Source organism: Triticum aestivum, chromosome 7B (assembly GCF_018294505.1).
Source record: "Triticum aestivum cultivar Chinese Spring chromosome 7B, IWGSC CS RefSeq v2.1, whole genome shotgun sequence".
NCBI classification, from domain to species: domain Eukaryota; kingdom Viridiplantae; phylum Streptophyta; class Magnoliopsida; order Poales; family Poaceae; genus Triticum; species Triticum aestivum.
In genome coordinates this window covers 7,432,299-7,438,179 of record NC_057813.1, presented here as the reverse complement: position 1 = coordinate 7,438,179, position 5,881 = coordinate 7,432,299, and positions in this window count along the sequence as shown.

Here is a 5,881-nt window from a genome sequence, read left to right as displayed (position 1 = left end):
CCCGCCGCCCCTGCCCTGTTGGGGCGCCCCTGCCCTGCGCCGCCGCCGCGCCGTCCCCCCTGCCCTGGGAGACCGCCGCGCCGCCGCCCTTGCCCTGCATTTTTTTTGTATATGTGTATATATGCAATTTTTTTGTGTATATGTGTATTTTTTTGTGTATATGTGTATATATGTATGTTTATGTATGTGTATATACTAACAACCTAAATATAATGTTCATACCATTTTTTGTTTATGTATGTTTTTTAATATATGTATTAATTTTTTATTTAGGCTGTTAATTAGTATTAGGTTTTAGGTTATTGCATTTTAGTTTAGTGTAGAGGAAAAAGTAAAATAAGAAGAGGAAAAAAGAAGAAAAAGAGGAGGAGAAGAAGAAAGGAATAGAGGAGAAGAAGAAAAAATAGAAACTTCTTCTCCTCTATTCCTTTCTTCTTCTCCTCTTTTTTTCTTCTTTTTTTTCTTCGATCTTCTCCTCTATCGTCGTCGATATACCCCCCCCCCTCGGTCCTCTCGCTCGACCAAAACTCTCGAGGACACCCAAACCCTAGAGAAAAAACGATGTTGGTCTATACCCCCTCCCGCTGCGCCCCTACCCGACAAACTCTCTTGGCCACCCAAATTTACCAAGTTAAAAGAGCGTTGTCGTCGAGGCCACCCCAAACCCTTGAAGCGTTGTCGTCAGGGCCACCCCGAACCCTTGAAGCATTTTTTTTGTTTATATATGTTTTTTATATGTATTAATTTTTTATTTAGGTTGTTAGTATTAGGTTTTAGGTTAGTGCATTTTAGTTTAGTGTAGAGGAAAAAGTAAAATAAGAAGAGGAAAAAAGAAGAAAAAGAAGAGGAGAAGAAGAAAGGAATAGAGGAGAAGAAGAAAAATAGAATATTTTCTATTTTTTCTTCTTCTCCTCTATTCCTTTCTTCTTCTCCTCTTTTTTTTCTTCTTTTTTTTCTTCGATCTTCTCCTCTATCGTTGTCGATATAACCCCCCTCGGCCCTCTCGCTCGACCAAAACTCTCGAGGACACCCAAACCCTAGAGAAAAAACGATGTTGGTCTCTACCCCCTCCCGCTGTGCCCCTACCCGACAAACTCTCTTGAGGCCACCCAAATTTACCAAGTTAAAAGAGCGTTGTCGTCGAGGACACCCTAAACCCTTGAAGAGTTGTGTCGAGGCCACCCTAAACCCTAGAGAAGCAGCGTCGAGGCCACTAATTAACATGATTCCTTATTGTGATTAGCTAGCTAGTTCTACGTTTGCCACTAATATATATCCATCTGTACCATGCATGTTTGAAGAATAATTGACATGTTGTAAATATTTGCAGAAACTATGGAGCACTACCGAGACGAAGCAACAGAAGAGATGTTGGGGGAGATAATCGCAGAAGGAACTGATGTCGTTGCGTCATTTTTCATCGACGTCGTTCGTCAGGAAGGACTGGGTGAAGAAGAGGGCTATGTTCATGATGACTTCGTCCCATTAATGCCGGTACAAGAAGAGGGCTATGTTCATGATGGCTCCGGTGACACAATGGAGGTACAAGAAGGAGACCATGCTGACTGCTCCGGGGACTGAACCGAGTCCGGCCAGGTATATATATATTAGTTAAGCCCGTGCTGACTAGTTAATTGATGCATCCATTGTTTTGGTATATGTACACATATTAATTACTCTCGTCTTTCTTCCTTTTAATTTCTAGCCCTCCGGATCGACCACAACTTCGGTAAGGAGACGAGGCCCGAAGAAAAAGTTGAGCTCGAATGAAAGGTTTGAGATCAGAGAAATCGCGCCCGACAGCGAACCAATTGAACCCATCCGGACAAAGAACGCATTTTCTTATCAGTGCGGGGTTCTTATTAGGGACAAGATCCCGATCAGCATCCAGCAATGGTATAAGCCTAAGGAGGAAGACCCTGAGGTATCTTATGTCAATGGTATGAAGAAAGAAGATCTTTGGACTCAGCTGAAGGAAAATTTCACCCTAGCGCCAGAGGAGGATCCGGAGAAGCCAGTTAAAGAGCAATTAATCAAGTCTTGTGCTCTTAAGAACATGGCAACCCTATTCAGGAGGTGGAGGAAAGAGCTGAACAAGTTTGTCGACAAAAAAAGACACCAGAATTCATCGGCAAATATGAGAAGATCAAAGATCACTGGCCCGCATTTGTGGCCCACAAGACATCAGAAAAGAGTAAGAAGATTTCGGCGACAAACAAGCAAAATGCTGCGAAGAAGAAGCTTCACCATCGCACGGGGTCAGGTGGCTACCTCAAAGCCCGGCCTAATTGGTCCAAGGCTGAGAATGATCTGCGTGAAAAAGGGATCGAACCAGAGACAATGAGATGGCCAGACCGTTGCCGGACTTGGTTCTTCGGGGCTGGCGGAACCTTGGACCCTGTATCAGGGAGGTGCTGTTGGACGGACGAGCAACTGGAAATACCAGTCAAGAACCTTCGACACTATGTCAATGCAGCGCGGCAAGGGACGTTCGTACCAGACAGGGAGAAGGACGAGCTCACAATGGCCCTCGGCAATCCTGAGCACCCTGGACGGACACGAGGCACGCCAGGCTCCATTCCGTGGAAGGTTGGTTTTCTGGACGCAGGGGGTTACAAAACCCACGAGAGGAGGAAGAAACTAGAGCAGGGCCAACTGCAGGCGCTGCACGAAAGGGTAATGGGGCTAGAGGAACGAGAAGAAGAACGAGAAGCAGCAGATCGCAGCAAACGACCTGCCGAAGCTACCCCGCCATCTCAGTGGAGAAGCAGCATGGCTTCCACGGAGCTGCTTCAACCGGAGCATGTCTTGATGGCTCCTGCCAGCTATCCCGTGGATGCTATCAAGGGGACTCAAAATTGCCACCTAATGACGCGATGGATGAATTTGAAGGTCAAGGCAGTTGTTGGCTCTGTTTATCCTACTGAAAAAGGCGCAACTTTTCACTGCCGGCCGATTCCAGAAGGATATGCTAGGGTGATGGTGGATGAAATAATGGAGGGATTTGAGGACCTCCTGCTTGACCACCCTGCCGGTGAAGGGGAGACTAGGCTGGGTTCTGCTCTGAAGACTCCATGCCTATGGCAGAAGGAGCTCATCAACCTTCCGAATTGGACGCCTCCGCCTCCTCCTCCTCCTCCGGCGAGTCAGGGCACTCCGCCTCCTCCACCGCCTCCTCCTCCAGCGAGTGACGATCAAAGCACGCGTGGCGGCACTCCGCCTCCTTCTCCGCCTGCGCCGGCGCTCCCGAGCAGCCAGCAGTCTCCTCCTTCTCAGCCTCGCCAGCAAGGGCGGAAGAGACCCGCCGCTGCCCCAGCTGCTCCAGCACATCGTACTCCTTCTCCTCCGCCTCGTAAGCAAGCACAAAAGAAGACAGACGCCGCAGCCGCTCCATCTGCTCCGGCGTCTAACAGCACAACCAGAGGCGGGAGGCAATACAGATACGGTCCACCTCTCAAGCCTCTAGAGAAGTTACAGTACGAGAGGGCCGAGGAGGAAAACGATACGATTGTGCGGACCCACGTGAAGGAGTTCTTTGAAGGGGTGAAAGCAAAGAGACATCCACCTCCGGAGGAGAAGGTAGATCCGGTGAAAGCAAAGCACACTATCGATGCCCTGAGGAAACCACCAAAGTCTCCGCCGAGAACCAACTATCATCGCATTACTGAATAGACATATCTCGAAGCCCAGCGGTCGGGAAGTACTGTCAGTGATAAAAGGTTAAAAGAACGAGCAGAGGGAAAAAATTGCCCAGCTCGGCAAACAAGCACAACAATCGTGCCCCCCGCTCAATGTGTCTAATGCTCCGGGGACGGTGGCCGGTTATGGCAATCTTGCAGATTACCTGCCTGACGATCAACTTCCTGATTTCTTGGAGGTGGACGAACACGGATACGAGTACGGGAAGCCTCTCGTCAAAGATGAAAAATCTCTGACAACAATGATGCGAAGATTCCATAATTGGTACATGAAATCCTGTAGAGAGTCTCGGGGGACGAATGCTTTGTATTTGAATATTAAAGAGGAGCACGACCTCGTTGCAACTGATCTGTTGACTGTTCCATTTGATGAGTTCTTCGCGTTCTTCAATCAAAAGGCCCTCGATAAACTAATGGTATTTTGCTACTGTCTGTAAGTACTATTTCTGTCATTAAGTCTCTATATATAGCTCGGCTCTTTCATTGCATGTATTTATAATTAATTATCCTCAATATATTATGCAGATTGAAGATCGTCGAGTGCAAAAAACAAGAAATTTATGATATTGGGTTCATTAACACAAATATCATAGATGAATTTCTGGTTAAAAAGGACGTCAAAGAGGCCGAGGACAACTTACTACGATCGTTGATCAAAAATCAAAACAAAGATACCATACTCTTTCCTTACAACGGCAAGTGAGTGTTACTGTCGTGTGCATATTCGGTTTCCCTTATTACTCGAGCGAGGTTATAGTAATGTAATTGATGAGTTATGCATGCGTGCGCAGGTATCACTATGTTCTTCTGGAGATTAAGCTTGAGCGGGGACTAGTAACCGTCTTAGACTCAAGACGGAAAGATCCCGAAACCTATGCGGACATGACTGAATTGCTCAACAAGTAAGTTCAATCGATCATTATCGCACCATATCGGCAACTTTTTGTTCATTTTCTGATATCTCAAGTAATAATAATTATTTTCTTTGTCTTGCAGGGTTTGGAAACAGTTCATCGCAAAAGCTCCGGGACTGCCGAAGGAGCTGCGATATATATACCCGAAAGTAAGTACTACTAGCTAGCTAGTTGCGTGCATCTCCGTTGATTCTATAGCTATACTTCCATCAATACCATTTATAATGTTTCATTATCAGTTTGATTGACCTCTATTTCTCGTAAAGTGCTTGTGGCAGGAACAAGGGAATGATTTATGTGGATACTACGTGTGCGAATTCATCCACAACGCGACTTTCAAAAACCAGCGGGGCTACTCTAAAAGACAATATAAAGTGCGTAAGCAATAATATTCACAATTTCATTTTATTACACCATCATTTCTGTTGAGTTTCATTCATATATATGTATTAATTAACCCCCTTCTTCAAATTAGACGTGGCAGATGCGGAATGAACTCCTAGAACCAGATCGCTTGAAAGCAATTCAAGAGGAATTGGCGGGATTCTTTCTTGACCACGTTATCAATAAAGCCGGAGAATACTATGTGGAAGTTGATTTCAAATGCTAGGGGATTGTAATTAAGAGATCTTATACATACTAGTAGAGTGCCCGTGCGTTACCACGGGCTCTTGAAATAGTTTGCAAGAGTTACATGTTACATTTCACACGTACAAACAATATAACAGACACACAATTATTGAATAATTGAAGTCCAATTTTGCAATGTAAATTGATAACAAAAAAGATTAATGACATGTGCATGTAATAAACTGAGCGATGCTCGACCTTAACATATATTACAAAACTATCAATATCTAGATGATGCGCTTAAAAAATTCTTTCACAATATTAGGAAAGATGCCTTTAGCTTCATCCCCGCAATGTTTTAGCAAGTATAATAAAAACTGTTTCCTCAACTCATACCCATCTTGCACAAATATTATATGTAGTTAGCATGAAAATTTCACGCCGAAGGTCTTAAATCATGTAACGGACAATACTCACCCTGTAAATCGGCTTGACCAATTCTTTACTGTTCCACCAAAGCATAAAATGAAAAACAAAATAGTCAGACACATTCCTGTAATTTTTTTAATTAATAATATAAAGAATATAGTGATAACAAAAATAAATGTTTTTATTATGAATTCATTACCCGTCTATACTCGTTGAAATACCAAACGGAAATAAATGTTGTCATTTAGATATATCGGAATTTCAACCAGG